This window comes from Bactrocera dorsalis, chromosome 2 (genome assembly GCF_023373825.1).
Source record: "Bactrocera dorsalis isolate Fly_Bdor chromosome 2, ASM2337382v1, whole genome shotgun sequence".
In the NCBI taxonomy this organism is placed as follows: domain Eukaryota; kingdom Metazoa; phylum Arthropoda; class Insecta; order Diptera; family Tephritidae; genus Bactrocera; species Bactrocera dorsalis.
The window spans coordinates 74,212,957-74,239,545 of record NC_064304.1 but is presented as its reverse complement, the minus strand read 5'-3'; the positions used below and the strand labels follow the sequence as shown (position 1 = coordinate 74,239,545).

General features: G+C 38.7%; 1 protein-coding gene across 1 annotated transcript in view; it reads right to left on the bottom strand.

Annotated features, from left to right (window-relative positions):
* LOC125776636 (uncharacterized) overlaps positions 1-26,589 on the bottom strand; it is a 502,262-nt gene that overhangs the window by 301,655 nt on the left and 174,018 nt on the right. The gene's annotated exons all lie outside the window — the stretch shown is intronic.

Below are 26,589 nucleotides of genomic sequence, written 5' to 3'. Positions count from 1 at the left end.
AAGGTAGCTTCTTTTTTGAATAGTTAGACAACTAATTACTTTGCCCATGACATACAGCCAACCACAAAATTATTGTAGCCTTTTGATTTATACACCAAAAATTTCGTACATACACTATTAAATAACTGTAACAAAAAAAATTTCGCTTAGAATTATACATCTATAATACAGGGATGGGGATTTGGTAATTTTTAATTGTACCCACTTTAAAAAAAAAATTGAAAATGATTATTAGAGTAAATTTTCTAAAAAAAAATATATTTTAACAATTCATTTGCCCAAAAAGCAACAAACGTATTTTTCATACATATACATATACAACTTTTACTAGCTGACTTGGAAAAAGTTGTTTTTTACGTTTTGTAGGATATATTTTTATAGCAGATATGATTAAAAGTAACGGTGGGCAAAAACTAGTAAGACTTTGTTGCAACTGGACTTCGGTGATAATTGTTAGTCGCGAGATAGAGGTCGAACCATGTTCACGACTGATGATCAATACGTCAATAAAAAAAAGGACAGTCAGATATCTTACTGGCATAGTTGGAACTTCGGACCAGTGAAAACTATTTTAAAAGGTTATTTGGGCCTAAGAAAAGTGAAAGGGCAATTGGTTCCAAAATAACTAAATTTTTCCAAAAGCCAGCATCGCGTTATTGTTTGTGAAAATCTGCTTTCCGACTATTAGGATGACATGAAACGTATTATTACGATAAGCCTTGTATCCATGCTTTCTACTCGGAAACAAACGATCAATCGGCCGAAAATCCTGACGATCGTGTGCCGAAGGATAAAAAACTACGTCAAAGAATGCCGAAAATCAAAGCTATGTTGACATTTTTCTTCGATTATCGAAGTGTGGTTCACTCCGGATTCCTTTCGACCAGGCAAACTGTCAATATGGGTGTTATGCGTTGTTTGCGTGAAGCCATTCGTAAAGTGCGGCCGAAATTGTCGACCGAAACTTACTGGTTTTTGCATCACGATATCGCACAGTCGCATACCGTATTGATTCTTCGAGTGTTTTTTGCCACATTTTCAATCAATATCGTACCGCAACTATCGTATTCGCCATTCCGAAATTTTACTTTAACAACTGTGTCGAGGATTGTAAATACCATTGGAAGAGGGCCAAGGCGGACTACTTTAAAAGGGATGCCATAGATTTTGAAAAATAAAACAATTTTAAAATTATGAAAAAAGTTTTACTATTTTTTGCTCTTTGCAAGTGGGGAAAGTTCTCAGATTGCCATTCATTTGGGAGTGGCCAGAAACGGTTCTTTTACATATGGCTCAAGCAGCTCATGACTTCCGGTCTTTGGCCAAGTATCCTTTAGGTAGTTTAAAACATCCGTTTGAAGGCGAGCTAAAGTGTATGGTTGATGTCCTCGTTAGAGTGAAGGCTAACATCACCGCCGTCCAAGAAATGCGATGGACCGGCCAAGGACTGACGTGAGTAGGTCTTTGTGACATTTACTATAGTGCCCATACAAAGGAACACAAGTTCGGTGTGAGATAAGTGGTAGCAGAGAGAATTCGTCACCGAGTACTGTCACTCACTCCAGTGGATGAATGTCTAGCCATAATCCGCATGAAAGGGAAGTCCTTCAACATACATATTTATCGCTGATTTGCGCCCACACCCCGACGGAAGAGAACGACGATGTGAACAAAGATGCCTTCTATGAGCGCTTGCAGCGCACCTATAAAAACTCCGATGTCTTTACAACGACTCGGACCACTATCTCGTTGCAGCCAAGATACGACCCCGCCACTGTGAGCAAAAACGCAAGTCAACAAACACAAGGACGGATCGACTTTGAGAAGCTGCAATCATATCAGACAACCAAACGATTTTCTACTCTACTTGCATTTCTGCTCTCTGAAAGCACTCGTCAACAACTCGGTATAAAGGGCTGTGTGTTACGTACAGCTGCAACCGAAACCATTAGATTCCGGAAAATGCAGAAGAACTGCTGGTCCCTACTTACCTCGCAACGTTCCGATCGTCCACAACGTGTACGGGATGAGATAGATACCGAGAGTTAAAGAGAGAAGATAGACACATTTGCAGAAAGAAGAAAAGGGAGGCTGAAACTCGTGAGTATGAAGAGCTTAACAAGTTGGCCGACAAGGATAATGCTCGAAAATTCTATGAAAAAATGCGGCGACTAACAGAAAGTTTGAAAACCAAAGCATACTCTTGTGGAACCCCCAGAGGTGATCTAGTAACCGATGCCAAGCCGGCTGAATGGTAGTGAAAGCATAATGCTAGGAGAAGGCGAACCCGATTCCCTAATCGTTCCACTGCCCAATCATGCAGAAAGCCGAATAGAAATTACCCTTGTGAAGAATAACAATGCGAACAGGACGGCGAAGAATTGGTTCTATTAAGCGTATTGTATGAAAGATTAAAGCTCACCGTCAATAAACTGATTGGACCTTATCAGTGCGGCTTTAAGCCTAGAAAATCTACTACCGACAAAATACTCACCATGCGCCAAATCTTGGAAAAGACCCGTGCAAAGAAAATCGACACACACCACCGATAATATTGATATCATTCGCCTCAACACCCGCGCCGTGAGTTCTATTTTCTTCAGAATGGATAAGGAAGCTAAGCAAATGGGTCTGGCAGGGAACGAGGGCAAGACGAAATATCTCCTGTCATCAAACAAAAATACGTCGCACCCGCGACTATGCTCCCACGTCACTGTTGAAAGTCATAACTTTGAAGTCATAGATTACTTCGTCTATCTTGGAACCAGTATTAACAGCAACAACAATGTGAGCCTCAAAATCCTACGCAGAATAACTCTTGCCAACAGATGGTACTTTGGACTACGTAGTTAATTGAGAATTAAAGTCCTCTCTTGACGAACAAAAACCAAACGCTATAAGTCACTCATTATTGCCGTCTTGCTATATGGTGGAAAGGCATGGACGATGGCAATATCTGATGAGTCGACGTTACGAGTTTTTGAAAGAAATGTTCTGCGAAAGATTTATGGCTCTTTACTATTGGCCATGACGAACATCGATTTTACGATGAGCTGTATGAGTTCTACTATGTATACGACGCAATTTACATAGTTGAGCGATTAACAGCAACAACAATGTCAGCCCCGAAATTCTACGCAGAATAACTCTTTCCAACAGCTGGAAATTTGGACTAAGTAGTCAACTGAGAAGTAACCAAAACCAAACTCTATAAGTCACTCCTCATTTTCGTCCTGCTGTATGGTGGAAAGGCATGGACGATGACATCATCTGATGAGTTGACGTTACGAGTTTTGGAGAGAAAGGTTCTGCGAAAGATTTATGGTCCTTTGCGCGTTGGCCACGGCAAATGTCGCATTCGATGGAACGATGAACTGTATGAGATATACGACGACATTGACATAGTTCAGCGAATTAAAAGACAGCGGTTGCGCTTGCTAGGTCATGTCGTACGTTTGGACGAAAACACACCAGCTCTTAGAGTATTCGACGCAATACCGTTCGGGGCACCAGGTGATGAAGGGCCTTACTTCGCTTGGAATTTCCAATTGTTATGTTGCGAAAAGAAGAAACGACTGGCGCACTGTGTTTAACTCGACTATAATCGTTAGCGGTGTCTACGAAAATAAAGAAAAATAATCAAAGAATAATTTACTAACTTTAGTAACATATAGGGGATTCATATAGTCTCATAAAGTTATAAGTTATAACCAACCGAAAATATAACGTTGATGATTGTATTTGCGTAAGTTTTATGACATGCGTTCAGACTTGTTGTGAATCCATTAATAGTGATAGTTATTTTTAAAAAACAAACAATTTATATAAGACAGCAACGTTTGCGTTTCAACTAGTTATAATATATACAGTGGCGGACAAAGTCCTACATACACCCCCTAAAGGTTCACCAAAAATTTAGATCAATAATTATTCACAAGACAACTGATTTATAGGGTTGCCAGGAATTGCTTATCTTATATTTATATTCTTAATTGTTTATATGTATATAACTATAAGCAAATTTTAAAAGCAATGCCAATTATCAAGACACCACCTCCAGGAGGGGGTAAATTAAATAAAACTGCCAAAAAAGATGTCACAATCGAAGAACTAACAAAATAAGCTAGAGGAAAGCAATGAAATATGTAAAAAACTCCACTGGAAATAAGTACTTTAAAAGCCGAAAATATAAAGCTTAAGTCCCCTGATGTGAAGAAAATTCCGAACTTGGAAAATAAGGTTGAATTCTCACCGGATGAGGAAGAACTAGCTAGAGAAACGGAATGGATTCTAAAAAAAGACCAGCTAAAAACGAAAAGCGGAGTGTTCTACTGATTTTCAGGAAAAAGCACATAACGTCATATCAAAATGCCATATGCTATTGCAAAATCAGTAGCAAAACACAATTTTACCATTAAAATTTTAAATAATGGAATATAAAAACTTTCTCCATAGAGGACTGCAGATGCATATCAAAAGCACTTTCGTGTAGAAATAGATCTCGATATACTTAGCTTTGAGAATAAGCAAACGCGGCCAATTAGAGTTATTGTAAAAAATTTGCACAATTCTTATAATCCGAAATCGATTATTAATGACTTAAAAGAGCAAAGAATAAATCCATTGAGTGCTGTCTTCAATGGAAAACTAAAACTCCCCTTGACACTCGATCCAATGGAGAACATAAAAAAGATTTACGAAACCAAAACTATATTGAACTCAATTGTTTCTATTGAACCGATAAATCTGCCTAAGATGATGCCAAGATGCGTTAAGTGCTCCGGTAAGCGTAAGACATCTGAATGTTCGAAACCAGAGAAACAGCAGCTAAATGCTGTAACTGTGCGAAGCACATCTAGCCAATTACAGAAAATACGAGCTAACACCATTAGCCATAAAAAGGTTGATGATCTAGCCCAAAAAGTAGAAGGTTATGAAGACTTTAGAACAAAAAATAATGAACATCAACAATAAGAAGATCCTAAAATTACAGCTGAAACATCAAAAAAATTTACTTTTGCTCGTGTTTTAAAAACAAATAATAATTTTCATTTATCCAATAACAGCATTTTATCTCAGATCTTACGGAAACTCAATAAACAAGACGAAATCAGCACTTCCTTACAAAATCGCTTATGTAAGCTTGAAAAATATCTTTTAAATAACTTAAACTCAAATGGGTTAATCAAACATAAAAATGAAATCGAAATTGTACTGAACTCGGAATACATACTTAATGTATGTATGATATCGAAAACACATTTTACGTCACAGACTTATTTAGAATTTAAAATCTATGAAACTTACCATATAGTTCATCATAGCAATTGCGCCCGTGGCGGAAGCGCAATATTAATTAAAAATACGATTAAACATTTTGAGGAAGAAAAACTTTCAGCAGATGAGTTTAAAGCTATAACAGTGACTATTTACGGAGTTAAAAGTCCACTCTTACTTACCTCTGTGTACAGTCCTCCAAGGCAGCAAATCCATTTTGAAGAGTACCAACACTTAATAAACAAACACAGTTATAGATTCATAATGGGGTTCAAGGCTTACGACTGCAAAGTGGAGAGAACTCTATAAAGCACTGCAGTCAAGCGGAAGTTACACATTCTCGACGAACTTACTATCATATTGGCCATCAGATAATCAAAAGATTTTAGACCTGATAGATTTTTTCATTGTCGGCAAAATATCCCGGAACTATTTGTCGATCATTCAGGGTTATGATCTTAACCCCTTGTTGACCAAACCAAGAATAAAGGCAATTATCTTATAAGTTTTCACATATTTCCATTCGTAGTCATATATTATTAAGCAATAAAAACAATAAAAAAACGTAAAGGACATCTTAGTATAAAAAAAGGATATGGTACTTAGAAGTACCGTCGGGCTTGAGGAGCTCATATCATTGCAGCACAAAAATATTCCGCAGTGTTGACATTTCGAATGCGGCTTTGACTGAATTTTTTTTAAACTGCACATTTCACATCTTCCTCGACTTTAATCAAATGTTGGCCAATGTATCCCCAAATTACCTAATCGGACATCTTTCGGTACTGACTCACTTTTACCACGACGTTTTTTGCTAGCGTGTGTTGGTGCAAGACTCAACCTGCGTTTGTTGGCACCAACATCCTTTTGCGTCATTAAGCCTTGTGCAACTGACCGCCAATATTCTAGGAGAGTAATCTTATCATGGATTTGACAGTATACAATGTAGGAATTAACGAAAGATATTTCCAAAAGCCCCGAAAACAATCTATGCCACCATTTTTTCGATCGCCTGCCTATACGTAGGCACAACGCAGCTGATCTGCATGGTCCACTCCACCCATAAAAGAGTTATAATCTTTAATCACAGTTGGGCATTGGACTTGTATTGCTTGGCCTTTACGATCTCTTCTCTGGACACTCGTTTTTTCAGTGCCATGGAAATTGAATGCCAATGGTATCGGCCTTTTATCGATCCATTTGAAGAAAGTTACACCGTTCATAGTTGTTCGTGAATCGTATTCTCCTCTTTTCATTTTCTTGTCCGATTTCATGTTTGAAGGAAGTCCTTTCCGATTTGCTCTAACTGTTCCGCATGCAAAGACTTGGAGAAATTCGAGTAGCCTAACTGACGTAAAATAATTATCAAAGAACACGTACTTGTTCTTGCCCCATTCCTGTTCTCTGAGAGATAAAACTACTCTCTCCCCGAGACCATATCCTTCGTATTTTTCTTCGACAGCTTCATCCTTTCCTTGGTATACAGAGAGCTTTTTGAATTAACCCTGTTGATCCGCAAAGCACCATAATTTATAACCACGCTTAATTGGTTTCATAGGGCAATATTGTTTTATGGCACTTCTACCCTTGAAAAGAATCATGGATTCGTCAACTGATAGCTCCATGGTATACCTGCTGAAAACGTTGATTTAGAGCTTCAATCATAGGGTGAATTTTGAATAGCCGATCCTTATTGTTTTCTGGAATTTTAGAATTATCATTTACATGCAAAAAACGTAAAATCAAATCAAATCTGTTTCGGACATGGCTTTTGATACTACGGGGACTGCCAGATCTTCACTGATACTCCAATAATGACGATAACTTGGCAGCTGATGGTAGCCTATACAAAAGTTTATGCCAATAAATGCCAATAGCTCACTTTTTTGTAGATTCAAAGTTTTATTTTTTTGTACCGCATATAAATTTGAATGAAATATGATTCCTTCCATAATGGCTTCCATATAAGACACGAAAAATTGTGTTGGCGTTTCCATATCCTGAAAAAACCAGTTACTGGTCCCTCTACTGAGTCAAATTGTGAAACCACGGTGGGTTTCTCAACTTTTTTCCATTTTCGCAACGGTTCTTCAAAAATTGTGGTACGGAAATTTTCCGACAAAATATTTGTGTCTTCATTTTCTTCTTCCTGAATTTGATTTAGAACTTCAATCAAAAACTAATCATCGTCGTTTGGTGAAGTCATCATCTCTTCATTTTCATCTTCACTCTCAATATCCGTATTTTGTGCATTATCAATTGGAATTTCTTCCAAAATGGAAGCAATTTGATTTTCTGTCAAAAATCTGCCGTGAACTCCAGCCATTATATTATATTATCTGTATAAACCTGTATGTAAGGAAATCAGTGTTGTGTGTAAAAACAAGGGTCAACAGAGCCCGACGGTACTTACAAGTCTCCTTCAGAAAATCTAATATCACTGGTAAACAAAAAAGTTAGACTCCTTTGCGTCTTCAATAATAAATGCCAAATTAACAAAACTTTAAGTTTCTCTTTATTTCCTGGAGAAATTTTAAGAATTTTGCAATATATAAGTAAAATAATAAAACACTTTTTTTTTACGACCGCACTATGGAAAACACTAACTTGAAATGAGCATAGAAAGCGAAAAATTCGCGAATATTACAAAAAGTACTGTTATATGTGTGCTTTATTTTGTACTTTAAAGTACCGTTGGTCTGATTGCAGGAAGAAGTTCAGCGATTCTGTTTAAAACAGAAAAATTCGAAGTGGTACTGGAGAGTACCGTCAGACAACAAGGGGTTAACTCGGATCATTCCCCAATCTATTTAAGCTAAAGCGAAACCTTTATCTTTAAAGACAAAACAGTACATATTGGGAATACTTTAGAACGATCATGGAATGTTACAAAAGTAAATTTTATTCTATATTAAATACAGGCCAGTTGGAATCTGAAATTTTAAACTTTACAACAAGGATGCAAAACGCAGCTTGGGAAAGTTCATCGGAATTAAAGAAAATTGATGTTTACAATATCCTAATGATATAAGAGAAATAATTAAATTAAGGAAAAAGCTTCAACGTAAGTGGCATCAAACTCGTTGCCCAGCTGGTAAATCTATTTTAAATATCTAAAGATCTTAATAGGAAAATTATAAATACAATAAATAAAAGTTTCGCAAAATATCGTCGATTCATAACCAATGGAAGAAATTTCGACCACTCTCTTTGGAAAAACTGTAAAAGATTACAAACAACAGAAACTGAAATATGTCTCATTAAAATAAGTGCTAATAGCTGAGCCAGAGACGATTCAAAAAAAGCTTAAGTACTTTCGGAGCCTAGGTCCTAAAACAGTTTCCCCCAATCAGTGTAGTAAAAATTACCAACATTATTAACGCGGCTTTTCATCTTAAATACGTGCCAACTTATTGGAAAGTTGTGGAAGTTATCATGATTCCAAAGCCAGAAAAACCAGGATATGATGTATCTTCGGACAGGCTTATATCACTTCTACCGATAAAATCGAAGCTTTTTGAGAAAATTCTCATAAAACGTCTCAATAAAATCATAATTCCAGTGCATCAGTTTGGGTTTCGAGCCAATCTACGATTGGACAAATTCACAGGATTGCACACATTATTGAAAAAGCCTTTGAGGAAAAAAAATCTGTTCTGCCGTGTTTTTGGATGTTGCAAAAGCGTTCGATAAAGTTTGTCACAAAGGACTGCATTCGAAACTGAAACTGATTTTACCGAAACAGCATTATGACATCATAAAACCGTATATATCAGATCGCTACTTTTACGTTAAACAAGGAGAAAAATATTCTATTCTTAGGGAAATAAAAGCAGGAGTTCCACAAGGTAGTGTGTTGGGTCCTCTTCTTTATATTCTATTTACGCAAGACCTGCCAGTAGACTACAATTATACAACAGCCACATTTGCAGATGATACCGCGTTGCTTGCTGTCTTATCTCTTATTTTCAATACGATAACACACATATAGGCCGATATATGCAGAATAAAGTCACACGGGGGTTCGAAAAACTTCTTATTAAGTATATGTGGCCAAATTGAAGTTTTGGTCCCATTCAACCCACTTTTGACATACCTTTATAAGAGAAGGATTATCCATTAATTTCATTTATATCCATATATCACACATTGCCCGATCAAAAGTCAACTAAGGAAATTACTCGCGTAAAGTTTTATCCAATTATACTAATTGCTTCTTCATTTGTGTACTGGAAACTGTAGGAATCAAATGTAATTTAAAATTGTGCTATTTGGGAAGAAGGCGTGTTTTTTGTCCGATTTTGTCCATTTTTACAGTGTGGCATAAGAATGTAAAAAGAATGTCACATACTAATTTTTGTCGAAAATCCACTTGTTTTTTGTGACATGAACAGAACAAAATGTTTATTATGTAAAAAATGCCACAAATGCAGAAATTAGCTACAGACTTCTTTATCACCTACAGTTTTTTTGCTATGAGGATTTTTGTTAAAAAAAGCGATAGATATATTATTCTATATTATTTTATTAACCAAAGAGTACCTTAAAATGTTACTGTCGATGTTTTTCGGCGATATTTTGTTTTTGGAGTATCACTTAACAATGTCCAGCAGTAATCGGCAAGCAAACTGACACTCCACTTGCCTTGGTACCGTTTCTCCATAGCAGAAATGTCTTGGTGGAACCGTTCCTCATGTTCGTCACATACGGCCTCTAAATTTTTGGGGAAAAAATCCAAATAGGAGTCCAAAAAGTGAATTATAAGGGGCATGTTGCACCACATTTTTTTGTAGGCAGTAAGTAGTTCAGTCACAAGATCTTTGTAATTGTCAACTTTCACATTTCCAAGAAAATATTTAACAACGCTTTTTAAAGAACGCCAGGCTCGTATTTCAGTCTCATTGAGCATTTCCTCAAATGTTTTATTATTCATTAGTTCTCTTATTTGCGGACCCACAAATGTGCCCTCTTTAAATTTTGCTTCACTGACTCTTGGCAATTACATGAATCCTTTTCCATTTCTGTCTATTACCTTAACAAAATTCTTCATTAAACCCAATTTAACATGCGAAGGTAGTGTCCCGGAGTGAGAGCCTGACGTACTGGCCACTACTTCTGTATACAATGACAGTCTCTCGCAGGGCTGTCCCATTCGCAATATTGCCCAACTATATTTAAGATAACGGATGTGCTTTAAAAGAATCAATAAATAAATGCCAATCATTTGGATCATGTTTTTGTCCTACTGCGTTAAACAAAAGGTTAACTTCTGAACAGTATACTAGATCCCCTTCTTGAAGAAAGCAATTTGTCAGGTCTTTCTGCCTTTTTCTGTAAAAAGTAATATTTACATGACTTTGGAGAAGGTTCCAACCTTTTACTCTTAATGCTAAAAGGCTTAATGCTAAAAGTTCGTACGGCGATCTTGATAGGCTTAGATCTCGAACTGTTGAATATCCTAGTAAATCAAATAAAGGACCGGTCAGCATTTCCTTTAAGGTTTCTGTAACATCACATGAAAAGCTAGTCGATTTCCCTGTGTTTTATAGGTCTTTTCATTTTCGTGAGGCAAAAATAGCAGTCTGTAACATGGTCTTTAGGTTCGCTCCAAACCATTGGCACTGCAAAGAGCATTTTACGATTTGAACCTTTGAACCAAGCCGTTAACAACGTTACACAGGTAACTACAGATAAGCTTTTAGCACAAGAGGAGTAAAACTATGTTTTTGCGATTTAAAAGTTAGTTATCCGCACACATAACAAGAACTGTTGGCACTATTTACGCACTGACTAGGCACAGTATCTAAAAATCTTAAACACAGTAATTTCAAAAACGGACGGACGGAGAGCTTAACTCTTTTTTTTTTTTGTTTTTGTTTTAAGTATGGGGAAGCATCAAAAGCCGGAATGCTTAACTTTAATCCGCTAAACCTAACATACTCCCAACCATTATATTAGATTATAAAGATTAGCATATTTGTCCATGGTGAACTCTATAAATTCCATTCGGCCTACACCATTACTAGTTTTACTATACTTCTTCCTTACTGGCGTAGAAAACGCTTACGCGGTTATAGCCGAGTTATAAGCACGCCAGTCGCTTTTTCTTTTCGCGAAGTTGCACCTATTGGAGATTCCAAGCGAAGCCAGGTCGTTCTCGTCCTGGTCTTTCCAACGGCGTGGACGTCTTCCTCTTCCTCTGCTTCCCCGGCTGGTATTACGTCGAATATTTTAAGAGCTGGTGTGTTTTCGTCCATACGTACGACATGACCTAGCAAGCGCATCCGCAGTCTCTTAATTCACTGAACTATGTGAATGTCGTCGTATAGCATATATGTGATTCGTCGTGGCCTATACGCAAAGGACCATAAATCTTTCGCAGAACCTTTCTCTCCAAAACTCGTAACGTCAACTCATCAGATGTTGTCATCGTCCATGACTTTCCACCATACAGCAGGACGGAAATGAGGAGTGACTTATAGAGTTTGGTTTTGGTTACTTCTCAATTGACTACTTAGTCCAAATTACCACCAGTTGGAACGAGTTATTCTGCGTAGAATTTCGGGGCTGACATTGTTGTTGCTGTTAATGCTGGTTCCAAGAAGTATCTACGACTTCAAAGTTTTGATTATCAACAGTGACGTGGGAACCTAGTCGTGAGTGCGACGACTTTTTGTTTGATGATAGGAGATATTTCGTCATGCTCTCGGTCACCACTAGACCCATTTGCTTAGCTTCCGTAACCTTTCTGGAGAAAGCAGAACTAACGGCGCGGGTGTTGAAGCCAATGATATCAATATCATCGGCGTATGCCAGCAGCTGTACACACTTATAGAAGATGATACCTTCTCTGTTTAGTTCTGCAACTCAAATTAATAGAAGTAGGTTGAAAAAGTCACGCAAAAGGTTTTGCTCAACGTCAGTTTACACAACCGTATTAGTTTTGCGGGGTTACCAAATTTAGACATTGCGGTATAAGGCAGTTCTTTTTCGGGCTGTCAAAAGCAGCTTTGAAATCGACCATGAGCTTTAATCTTTCACACAATACGCTCCATTAGAACCTCGTATGCGTTGTTGAGGAGGCTTATCTCACGGTAGTTGGCGCAGATTGTGGGGTCTCTCTTTTTGTAAATTGGGCAGAGCATACTCTAAATCCAATCATTGGGCATGCTTTCGTCTGACCATATTTGACAAAAAAGGTGATGCATGCTCCTTACCAATTCATCGCCGGCGTGTTTGAATAGCTCCGCCGGAAATCCACCGACCCCCGCTGCTTTGTTGTTCTTCAGACGGGTAATTGCTATTCGAACTTCTTCATGGTCGGGCAATGAAACGTCTGCTCAATCGCCATCAATTGGGGAATCGGGTTCGCCTTCTGCTTGCGTTATATTTTTACTGCCATTTAGCAGGTTGAAGAAGTGTTCCCTCCATAATTTTAGTGTGCTTAATGCATCAGTCGCTAGATCACCTTTGGAGGTTCTACAATAGTATGCTCCGGTTTTAAACCTTCTGTTAGCCGCCGCATCTTTTCGTGCAACTTTTCGATGTGTTTGTTGACGTGCGTTTTTTGGTACACAGGGGCGGGTGCGAATCTTGGCTGCAACAAGATAATAATCCGAGTCAATGTCGGAGCGTACGTACGTCTAAAACACTGGAGACGTGTCTTCCGTCTATCACAACTTGATCGATCTGGTTGTTGGTGTTTCGATGCGCAGACGGACGTAGGTAGGTAGCTTGGTGAATTTTTCTATACTGGAAACTAGTGCTACAGATAATATATAAGCAAATGTATATATTTAGAAAAGGGATACGAATACGAAAGGATTAGAACCATGAATAATGTCTTATTACATATTATAGGACTTTCTTAGTCCTATTGTTATATTTTCCTTCATATCCGTGATATTGGTATTAATATCTACCGAGATAACTGAAATGAGATATATGCACATACTAGGATAAGCGATATAAACTCAACCAAAGAGGCTAAATTTAATATATTAGGTATAAGAGGTATTGAGGAGAATTAACCAGTAAAACGGAAATTATTCTAATTATATGAGAGACTTAACCTACAGGCTAGACCAATATAATTCATATTCAGCGCCAAATCACTTTTTATTTATGAAAACTCTGAAATATCACAAATGCATATGAACCAAATTAAACGACTTAAGGTCAGCTAGAAACGCGCATACAATTTATTCGAAGGTTATGCACTGCTTTTGACAACCTGCAATCCTTCCTAATGTATCTTACCAATTAAAACAGTTTTCCAAATAAGGACTTCTTTTAATCAGCCAATTTTAATATTTTTTGCGAATGAGTTTTACTTAATATATAAGCAAATGTATATAAAAAAGGAATACAAATACGAAAACATACCGAAACAATAAGAGCAGTTTGACCATTTTTGATGATTTTGTCGTTCTCCGCATACATTCCGAATTCGATCTGGAGTCTGAACTAAAAATAAAATATTTCATCGTCATCGTACTTGATAAAATTTGTCTTCCTGTAATACAACTGAATGGCGCCTTTTTTTGACACCTTAAAAATAATTCGAAAAGTTGTTTTACTTTTTACAATATTTAATTGGTACATTCCATACTACTATATTACACAAATACCATTGCGACAGTTTTAAATTAACAATTAAAAATATGGAATTTATGGAATACAAGTGGAAGTTGAAAGACTTCAGAATATTGGATTTTTGGCTGGAAAGAAAGGTGATGGTGAAGGAAATGGGTATACTAAATATAAGAGACTTTACCAAAGCCAGAATACTGAAAGTGGATTTAGGTAAAAAAACTTCTACCGAACATTTGTAGTCTATTTTAAAATTTCTATTGAAAAAATAATCCGAAATTGGTAGTGAGCATCTTTTAATAAATTATTTATATGAAAATCTGTTTGCCAAATTTTTTTTCTTATTCTTATTTTAAGATATAAAAGCAACAAAAATAAGATATATATAACCCGGGCGCAAAAATACTGTAAACCGGCGTAATCTATGAAAAATATTTCAGACCGGTATTTCAAAACCTGAGGGACTAGTTTGCATATATACAGACAGAGGGACCGGCAGACGGACTTGGCTAAATCGACCCATCTAATCATTATCATTATTATACTTATATAATTTTTAGGATCACTGACATTTCCTTCTGGATGTTACAAACATTGTGGAAAAATTAATTAACCCTAGTCAGGGTATAATAATCCGCAGGCTAGGTAACCGTATATAAATGGTGGATGTTCCAGATCTACTATAATTTCCAATCACGAAAATATGTAATATTTACTATGTGGAAAAAATAGAAAGTATTTGAATTTTAAATATCGATCGAAAACTCATACGTTGAAATACTTCTTTTCTAGGTTGGTAAAAATGGAAAACATCAAAATAATCATTAGAGTTTAATATACGCTTGTCTTTCTGAAGTGTATTCGGGGATTTTTACGATGAGTGAACTTATTTAACAAAGAAGTTTCATTAAATTTTATGTTCAGAATTAAATATCTGGTGCCGAAATGTTCAAAATGTTGGAATATCGTGGCAAAGCTGAGCCTCGCCAAAAATCATGGTTATGTTGACTACATTTTTCTTCAATTATCGAGGTGCGTTGCACACCGAATTCCTTCCGACCGGCCAACTGTTAGCAAGGAATACTATAGGGCAATTCAGAATCTTGTGCATCTGAGTTTGCAAAATTATGCAATTGCAAATATTTATCATCAACAATGAATGTGTTTTTTTTTAGTTTCTGTGCAACCCTTGCAAAGACCATTAATTCACAGCTGTTCGGTGAAGAAAAACATAGTTTGTAAACAAAATTTTATTTTATTATTTGATGAAGCTGCTGAAGAAATTATAGATATTGAAGGTAAAAAATATTTTTATGCGGCACATAGCACAAATTTCAAATTTTTTTATTTATTTATATAATTTACAAAATTTACAAAAATTTCTCCATTTCTTCTCTTTACAATGTTTTTATTTTTGACAGCAGCTGATAATTTGAAAACCAGTGTTGCAAATAATACAATGGCGTTTTAGTGTTGCTTATTTGCAAGGGTGTAGCAGGTGCATCGCTATATATTTTGTTATATATAGTACATATAATATGCTCGCTAATTTGCAATTGCAAAGATACAAGACCATTTGCACCAGATTCTAGGATAATGAACCGTCGCATACCGCATTGATTCTTTGTGAGTTGTTCGCGAAATTTTCACAGAATATATGACGCAACCACCGTATTCGCCTGATTTAGCTCGGTGTGTCTTCTGGCTATTTAGAAAACTCAAATAACCGTTCTGGCGAAACCTTTTTGAGTCAATTGGAGACATTCAACGTGAATCGCTACCCGAATTAAAGTCTATTCTGGAAATGAATTTAGCAGCTGTTTCGAGGATTAGAAAAAACGTTGGCACATGTGTATTGGGACCAAGGAGGATTACTTTGAAAGGAACGGCATAGAAGTTATTAAGAACTTTAAAATTATGAACAAAGTCTTGCTATTTTTTGCTCATAGTAGTAAGACATAAATTTATAATGTTAAAGGACTTTGGAATGAAAATACAACACTTTTATTATTAAGACTACTTACACTTAAATATCATTTTGTAACGTTTAAGTGCGCATTTATGCATGTAATTATTTTAAAACAAGTAGAAAGTGCTAACTTCGCATGCAACCGAATATTTTAGTCTTGAAACTTGCTGGAATCAAAGCCAGGGAAATACCTTACGATGTAAAACGTTCAGCAGAGGATCGGAATTTTATATATACATACACCATATATAACTTTTACACTGACCTACGTAAATATTTGGCATAAGATTTGTTATAAAAACCAAAATATCTATACGTAGTCATTATACAAAATCGGCCGGATGTTCAAAGAGCCTTGTAATGGTCATATGGGGGCTAGGTCAAGTTTTCTCCCAATTGTATTCATTTTAGACAAAACTATATACTATTAAACCAGGTCATGATACGGACGCAAGCATGGCTCGACTCACACAGCCTCCAGCTCGCTACGGAGAAAACAGAGCTACTGCTGTTAACAAAGAAGCACATACCTCTCGAGATAAGCATGCACACGACTACGGATATTCTTAGGACAAAAAAAGCAGTTAACTACCTCGGCGTAAGACTGGACCCCAGACTAACCTGCTGGGTACAAATCCAGCATGCCGCAGGAAAGGCAGCGATGATCACTTCTCAACTGAGCCGACTAATGGCCAACATAGGAGGCCCTAGCCAAGAAAAAAGAAAACTCCTAATGTCGACAACAATCAGCGTTTTATTATACGGAGCTGAGATATGGGCAGATACGCTCAAAAAGGAAAACCGGCGTAAGGTAGTGGCCAGAGTGCACCGCTCAGAGTTGCGTCAGCCTACCGAACAGTGTCCGGCGAGGCAATTTTAGTTATACGCGGAAATGCCCCAATTGACCTTCTAGCATACGAAAGGAAAAAGCTGTGGGAGCTAAAGCAGTCATCCGATAACAACAAGAGCGCAATAGAACAAATAAAGAAAGAAACAATAATAACATGGCAACAAAGATGGGACACCGAAAGCCGCGGCAGATGGACGGCCAGGCTTATAAAAGATCTAGACTCATGGACAGGGCGAAAATTCGGAGAGGTAGATTTTTACACAACCCAGCTGTTATCCGGGCACGGGTACTTCAAAAAGTACCTCCACAGAATGGGAAAAGTCGAAGAGCCGTCATGCCCATACAACGACGCGACAGAAGATGATGCTGAACACACATTCTTCGAATGTGTGCACTGGCAAGGAGAACACATCGCCGTAGAGAACCTGTTGGCCCAATAAACGCGGACAATGTAGTCAGCGTCATGTTGCAGAGTGAAGCAAACTGGAGGATAATCAAGAAATTCGCTGCACTCTTGCTACGCAGCAAGAAGCGAGACCTGGACGCAGGTGCGCAGATGTAAATCTCTCAATGAGAAAAATGGAACGCCACCCTGAAGTAATGCAAACGCGGTCCTAGGACGGGCGACGGTTCCTTAGAGGGGGGATTTTTAGTGACCTGCATGTGGCACATACCGCTGCTGTGACGACAGCACCGATGATGCGGAAGGCATTTTCCACCTCCTCACCCGCAAGAAAAAAAAAATATATATACTATTATGAGTCAAATACGTTCTGAAATTTTCAAATATTGATCGATATATCCAGCAAAAAGTCACCAGGAAGTGAGAAAACCTTTATATTAAGTATTTGGGGCTCAGGGAAGTACTGACCCGATTACACCCATTTTAAATACACAGAATTACTACTGCAAGAAAAGGATTCTATATAAATACCTATTGCATATCTCACACATTGACCGATATTTTCGATCAAAAGTAAACTATAGGTACCAGGGTCTTGAAGATTCTTTGTTGGATTTGAACAATTTTGTCATAAGGTGGCATACACTAAGGGCATTATTCGTTCAAAGTTTAATTCCATTATAGTAATTGCTTCTTGATTTCTGTACTGGAAAGTAAAATAATCAAGTGGAATTTAAAATTGTGCTATATGGGAAATAGGCGTGGTTATTGTCCGATTCGCTCATTTTCACAGAGTGCTATAGGAATGCGAAAATAATGCCACGTTCCAAATTTTATCGAAAACGGTCGGTCGGGTCTTGAGATATAGGATTTCACCCAAAAGTGGGCGGTACCACGCCCATTGTCCAAGTTTTACCATGGTATGGAGAGAGAGCGGGGTTTTCAACCGATTTCATCCATTTTCACACTATCGGTAGGAGTTCTTCTAGTATTCCTGCTGGGTGAATGTGGTTGTTGTAGCTTGCTACTGTGCCAAATTGGAGTTTTATATCTTTTTTTAGTTCTTAGTTATGACACTTTTCAGGTTTTCGGTTAATGAGGATTTGCGGATCTCCCGTGAAAGGAGAATCGACATTCACCACCTATTCGTCGATTTCAAAGCTGCTTTCGACAGCACGAAAAGGAGCTATCTTTATGCCGCGATGTCTGAATTTGGTATCCCCGCAAAACTAATACGGCTGTGTAAACTGACGTTGAGCAACACGAAAAGCTCCGTCAGGATCGGGAAGGACCTCTCCGAGCCGTTCGATACCAAACGAGGTTTCAGACAAGGCGACTCCCTATCGCTACTGGCGTATGCCGATGATATTGATATCATCGGTCTCAACATCCGCACCGTTAGTTCTGCTTTCTCCAGACTGAACAAGGAAGCAACGCAAATGGGTCTGGCGGTGAACGAGGGCAAGACGAAATATCTCCTGTCATCAAACAAACAGTCGTCGCACTCGCGACTTGCCTCTCACTGTTGACAGTCATAACTTTGAAGTTGTAGATAATTTCGTCTATTTAGGAACCAGCATTAACACCACCAACAATGTCAGCCTGGAAATCCAACGCAGGATTACTCTTGCCAACAGGTGCTACTTCGGACTGAGTAGGCAATTGAAAAGTAAAGTCCTCTCTCGACGAACAAAAGCCAAACTCTATAAGTAGCTCATAATTCCCGTCCTGCTATATGGTGCAGAGGCTTGGACGATGACGACAACCGATGAGTCGACGTTGCGAGTTTTCGAGAGAAAAGTTCTGCGAAAGATTTATGGTCCTTTGCGCGTTGACCACGGCGAATACCGCATTCGATGGAACGATGAGCTGTACAAGATATACGATGACATTGACATAGTTCAGCGAATTAAAAGACAGCGGCTACGCTGGCTAGGTCATGTTGTCCGGATGGATGAAAACACTCCACTCTGAAAGTATTCGACGCAGTACCCGCCGCGGGAAGCAGAGAAAGAAGAAGACCTCCACTCCGTTGGAAGGACCAAGTGGAGAAGGACCTGGCTTCGCTTGGAATATCCAATTGGCGCCACGTAGCGAAGAGAAGAAACGACTGGCGCGCTGTTGTTGACTCGGCTATAATCGCGTAAGCGGTGTCTACGCCAGTAAAGAAGATAAGAAGAAGGATTTGTGGGCGTGGCAGCGGTCCGATTACGCCGATTACGAATCTGTCTACCAAGTTTCATCAAGATATCTCAATTTTTACTCAAGACAGACGGTCAAACGGGTTTCAACTTTTCTTGTCATCTTGACCATTTATATATGTATATAGCCCTATATGTATCTCGTTTAGTTTTAGGTGAGACGTACAACTGTTAGGTGAACAAAACTATAATACCCTGTACCAATTGGTTGCAAGAGTGGGTCTGCCGATTTTCTCAAGCTTCTCTTGAATTGAATTATTCGGCATAGACAGGAAAATATAGTAATCACTTGCGCTCAGTTCCAAACTATAAAGAAGATGCGAAGATTATTCCAACCTCTCGAAGCGAGTCTCTATCGATGTGGCGTTGTCCTGATGCAATACAATTGTTTACTAAAAACTTTTCAATTGCTGACAATACAGGTCAATAGTTTAGTCGTGGCTCATATTATCATTCTCTGGCTATCTTAAAAAGGCATTCGAACTTCCAACCGTTAAACCAGGACTCGCCTCTGATTGCGCTGACTTACCGTGGGTTTAGTCCCGCTACACCTCTTGCGACGGCATGAAAATAGGTGATATCGGATAACCACGCCCACACTCCATATCACGGATCTGATTTTGTCAATTTCCAGTAAACAAATCAAGAAAAACACGATATATCTAGATAAAAGAAGGAGAGTCCTTAGGGAATGTATTACATTCTCGAAATGGGATTATAACTTTATAAGAACTCAGACACCAAATATGGCGCATGGATGACTTCTGTCGAAAATATACGTCAGATATATTATCGAAATTAGGAGAGAATCCTTTCCTGATAATAGTTTGTCTGTATGTCACAAATTTTTTGAATCGGATTAATATTTACCTTGGCCCCACATAACTAATCAGAGCTTTTCGAACTTCCGGCTGGCTTTAAACCCATACGAGAATTATTTTAATTATATTTAGGAGACGTATTTTTATCTTACTAAAACATCTTTACGCTTAAATTGGGCAAAAACTTGCCCTAACTCCTATATAACTATATATAGTATTATACGAGGGCTGTCCGATAAATAACCGACCTCAACGTCAAGCTAGCGGCACATATGAAAAAAAAGTTTCTACTTCAAATTGTGCATATGTATTATAATGGCTACTCGCTAAAATTTCAGAAATTTATCTTGCGCAATTATCTGTTGACAGTCGTTTTTGTGAGTCTATTTCGGTGATTTCCCCAAAATGGAAAAAATTGAATATCGAGCTGTAATTAAATTTTTATTTTTGAAAGGCAATACGCCTTCACAAATCAAAGATGAGTTGGACTCTGTGTATGGTGACTCTACTCCACCGTTTACCTCCGTAAAATTTTGGGCAGCTGAATTTAAACGTGGTCGCAGGAGCTTGGAAGATGATGAACGTCCTGGGCATCCAAAAACTGTAACCACTAACGATAACATCGCTAAAGTTCATCAATTGGTACTAGACGACCGCCGGATTAAAGTTAGGGAAATAGCTGAGATTATGAAGATGTCAAAAGAAACTGTTTGTCACATATTAAACCAAGATTTGGGCATGAGATCGTATATTGATGTTTATAACTTATATACTGTTTATGCTGTGTTAGGCACCATAGAGACCCTCAAAGAGCATCTGTGTATGTTATTAATACTCGTGTATAGTAAAGATAAAAATAGATAACTTATTGGGTTGTCAAAAAAGTCTTGCGGTATGATAATTATTATTTTTAATTTATTTTTATTAATTTTTATTTGATTTTAGGTATTCTGGCAGATACAGTAAAGTAGTATACTATATAGTAGTATACTGTATCTGCCAGAGTATCAAAATAAGACTCCTGACTAACAGAGTCACTAAATGAATATTGTAACAATTAGAGACATGAGACAATCGTCTCAAGCAGAATACCGATATAAGACTGACTCTGCCATCAGAACAGCAACTCGAGTCTGCCCCAATGTGTGGGTGTACCGCACATTCCAACAGACTCAAAATATGCCGAGTTTGCTATTTTGACACCGTCCTGGCTAATCATGCGATGTGGTGCACAACTGCATGCCGTCAGGCGTAACCTGAGATGTAACTCCCCCAGAGCCACTCTGAGAAGTCTCCTGATTTCTTTTATTTTAAAACTTATTTTTTTATTTTTATGTTTACATAAGTAAATAATAATAATTATACTTATTAATAATATTATAATTAATGAGGCACTTATGCCATAAGATACGCTTGTGTGTTATTTTAGTTCCTCTATTTCTTTAATATTCCGAAATGATTTGGTAAAATATCGTCAAATTTTATTTTTGACTCATAGCTTTGGTTTAAAATTTTTACAGGATGTATCAGTTTATCAATAAATTTAGTTTTGTTGCTACTAAATTTTTCTTCATTAATTTTAATTTCACATTTGCAAAATTTAGTATATAGTTATTTTGCAGTACAAAATCTCAGTCATCACAATTTTGTATAAGTTATTTCTTGTATTATTGTAGTATTGTTATATTTAAATTCACAAGCGTTAAAAAAATACAATTCCTACTTAATTTAAGTTTTTTTAATAACGTATTATCTTCATATTTATAATTTTTTTTATTTATTGTTACAATTTTTTCATCCTAATGAACTATTTGCAATTTTCGTTTGTTTGGTAGAGGCATAATTAATTTCACATATACTTAAAAAAAATTTTTTGATATTTGAATAGTTTCAGCTTATAAAAATCTATGTCAAAGCTATCTATTTCTTCTTTAGTTTACAACCCCGGATGTATTAAATTGTTTTTAGCGGCGGCTATATTATTTTGAACTTCATGTATTTTCCCTTCTATATGTCTTAATTTATTCATTTGATCATTGTAAAGAACCAATTTCGCTAGCTCTCTATCCTCCTTTTGTATCTGATTTAATTCTTTTAATATTTTACTCCTGTCATTCTTTACTATTTTTATACTCTCGCAACAAAGTTGCTAAAGAGAGTATTATAGTTTTGTTCACATAACGGTTGTTTGTAAGTCCTAAAACTAAAAGAGTCAGATATAGGGTTATGTATACCAAAGTGATCAGGGTGACGAGTAGATTTGAAATCCGGATGTCTGTCTGTCCGTCCGTCCGTCCGTCTGTCCGCCCGTCCGTCCGTGCAAGCTGTAACTTGAGTAAAAATTGAGATATCATGATGAAACTTGGTACACGTATTTCTTGGCTCCATAAGAAGGTTAAGTTCGAAGATGGGCAAAATCGGCCCACTGCCACGCCCACAAAATGGCGGAAACCGAAATCCTATAAAGTGTCATAACTAAGCCATAAATAAAGATATTAAAATGAAATTTGGCACAAAGGATCGCATTAGGGAGGAGCATATTTGGACGTAATTGATTTGGAAAAGTGGGCGTGGCCCCGCCCCCTGATAAGTTTTTTGTACATATCTCAGAAACTACTATAGCTATGTCAACCAAACTCTATAGAGTCGTTTCCTTCAGACATTTCCACGTACAGTTCAAAAATTGCAGAAATCGGATAATAACCACGCCCACCTCCCATACAAAGGTTATGTTAAAAATCACTAAAAGTGCGTTAACCGACTAACAAAAAACGTCAGAAACACAAAATTTTACGAAAGAAATGGCAGAAGGAAGCTGCACCCAGGCTTTTAATAAAAATTGAAAATGGGCGTGGCGTCACCCACTTATGAACCAAAAACCATATCTCAGGAACTACTCGACCGATTTCAATGAAATTTGGTATATAATATTTTCTTAGCACCCTGATGACATGTACGAAATATGGGTGAAATCGGTTCACAACCACTCCTTCTTCCAATATAACGCTATTTTGAATTCCATCTGATGCCTTCTCTGTATAATACAATATATACATTAGGAACCAAAATAAAAAAAATATGTAAATGACGGATAATGAAATCTCGATTATCACTTTATCATGCGAGAGTATAAAATGTTCGGTGACACCCGAACTTAGCCCTTCCTTACTTGTTTTCATTAAATTAGTTGAATCGTTAAAATGCTCATTTATGATAATCTGCTTATTAATATTTCTAATTGTATTATGCGAATTTCCCTCTATTACTTCAAAATGACTAATTATATCCTGTCGGTCCTCTGCGTCCATTACCCCGAACAACCATTTATACATTGTCCCTCCTACATTAATTAAACCTCTCTTCTTTCTTTCCTCTTCCTTGGGAGTTATCGATCTAATTTTTGCTTTAATTACTTTAATTTCGTTAAAAAGAAGTGCCTTGTTACTTCTTCTTCTTTACTGGCGTAGACACCGCTTACGCGATTATAGCCGAGTCAACAACAGCGCGCCAGTCGTTTCTTCTCTTCGCTACGTGGCGCCAATTGGATATTCCAAGCGAAGCCAGGTCCTTCTCTACTTGGTCCTTCCAACGGAGTGGAGGTCTTCCTCTTCCTCTGCTTCCCCCGGCGGGTACAGCGTCGAATACTTTCAGAGCTGGAGTGTTTTCGTCCATTCGGACAACATGACCTAGCCAGCGTAGCCGCTGTCTTTTAATTCGCTGAACTATGTCAATGTCGCCGTATATCTCGTACAGCTCATCGTTCCATCGAATGCGATATTCGCCGTGGCCAACGCGCAAAGGACCATAAATCTTTCGCAGAATTTTTCTCTCGAAAACTCGCAACGTCGACTCATCCGCTGTTGTCATCGTCCAAGCCTCTGCACCATATAGCAGGACGGGAATTATGAGAGACTTATAGAGTTTGGTTTTTGTCTGTCGAGAGAGGACTTTGCTTCTCAATTGCCTACTCAGTCCGAAGTAGCACCTGTTGGCAAGAGTTTTCCTGCGTTGGATTTCAAAGCTGACATTGTTGGTGGTGTTTACGCTGGTTCCAAGATAGACGAAATTATCTACAACTTCAAAGTTATGACTGTCAACAGTGACGTGAGTGCCAAGTCGCGAGTGCGACGACTGTTTGTTTGATGACAGGAGATATTTCGTCTTGCCCTCGTTCACTGCCAGACCCATTTGCGTTGCTTCCTTGTTCAGTCTGGAGAAAGCAGAACTAACGGCGCGGGTGTTGAGACCGATGATATCAATATCATCGGCATACGCCAGCAGCTGTACACTCTTATAAAATATTGTACCTGCTCGATTAAGTTCTGCAGCTCGAACTATTTTCTCCAGCAGCAGATTGAAGAAATCGCACGATAGGGAGTCGCCTTGTCTGAAACCTCGTTTGGTATCGAACGGCTCGGAGAGGTCCTTCCCGATCCTGACGGAGCTTTTGGTCCCGCTCAATGTCAGTTTACACAGCCGTATTAGTTTTGCGGGGATACCAAATTCAGACATCGCGGCATAAAGGCAGCTCCTTTTCGTGCTGTCGAAATCAGCTTTGAAATCGACGAATAGGTGGTGAGTGTCGATTCTTCTTTCACGGGTCTTTTCCAAGATTTGGCGCATGGTGAATATCTGGTCGGTTGTTGATTTACCAGGTCTGAAGCCACACTGATAAGGTCCAATCAGTTTGTTGACGGTGGGCTTTAATCTTTCACACAATACGCTCGATAGAACCTTATACGCGATGTTGAGGAGGCTAATCCCACGGTAGTTGGCGCAGATTGTGGGGTCTCCTTTTTTATGGATTGGGCATAGCACACTTAAATTCCAATCGTTGGGCATGCTTTCGTCCGACCATATTTTACAAAGAAGCTGATGCATGCTCCTTATCAGTTCTTCGCCGCCGTGTTTGAATAGCTCGGCTGGCAATCCATCCGCCCCCGCCGCTTTGTTGTTCTTCAGGCGGGTAATTGCTATTCGAACTTCTTCTTGGTCGGGCAATGGAACGTCTTTTCCATCGTCATCGATTGGGGAATCGGGTTCGTCTTCTCCTGGCGTTGTGTGTTCACTGCCATTCAGCAGGCTGGAGAAGTGTTCCCTCCATAATTTAAGTATGCTCTGGGCATCGGTGACTAGATCACCTTGGGGGGTTCTACATGAGTATGCTCCGGTCTTGAAACCTTCTGTAAGCCGCCGCATCTTTTGGTAGAATTTTCGAGCATTACCCCTGTCGGCCAGCTTATCAAGCTCTTCGTACTCACGCATTTCGGCCTCTTTCTTTTTTTGTCTACAAATGCGTCTTGCTTCCCTCTGCAACTCTCGGTATCTATCCCATCCTGCACGTGTTGTGGTCGATCGTAACGTTGCGAGGTAGGCAGCCTGTTTTCTCTCCGCTGCGACACGGCACTCCTCGTCGTACCAGCTGTTCTTTTGCACCTTCCGAAAACCAATGGTTTCGGTTGCAGCTGTACGTAAGGAGTTTGAAATGCCGTCCCACAGTTCCCTTATACCGAGTTGTTGACGAGTGCTCTCAGAGAGCAGGAGTGCAAGCCGAGTAGAAAATCGCTCGGCTGTCTGTTGTGATTGCAGCTTCTCGACGTCGAACCTTCCTTGTGTTTGTTGGCGTGCGTTTTTTGCCCAGAGGCGGGTGCGAATCTTAGCTGCAACAAGATAGTGGTCCGAGTCGATGTTAGGACCTCGGAGCGCACGCAATTCTAAAACACTGGAGACGTGTCTTCCGTCTATCACAACATGATCGATCTGGTTGGTGGTTTTTCGAGCCGGAGACAGCCAGGTAGCTTGATGAATCTTCTTATGCTGGAATCTAGTACTACAGATAACCATATTTCGGGCCCCGGCGAAGTCGATCAGCCTCAACCCATTTGGGGATGTTTCCTCGTGGAGGCTGAATTTACCGACCGTAGTGCCAAAGATACCTTCTTTGCCCACCCTGGCGTTGAAGTCGCCAAGCACGATTTTGACATCGTGGCGGGGGCAGCTCTCATAAGCGAGCTCCAAGCGCTCATAAAAGTCATCTTTGGTCACATCGTCCTTCTCTTCCGTCGGGGCGTGGGCGCAAATCAGCGATATGTTGAAGAACCTCGCTTTGATGCGGATTGTGGCTAGACGTTCATTCACCGGAGTGAATGATAGTACTCGGCGACGGAGTCTCTCTCCCACCACGAATCCAACACCAAACTTGCGCTCCTTTATATGGCCACTGTAGTAAATGCCACAAGGACCTACTCGTCTTTGTCCTTGTCCCGTCCATCGCATTTCTTGGACGGCGGTGATGTCAGCCTTTATTTTCACGAGGACATCAACCAGCTGGGCAGCGGCACCTTCCCAATTAAGGGACCGGACATTCCAGGTGCATGCCCTCAATTCGTAGTCCTTATTTCGTTTTCCGTGGTCGTCATCAAAAGGGGGGTCTCTCATCCGAGGCTGGTTGTTGCTATTCGCTGGGGTTGTTTTTT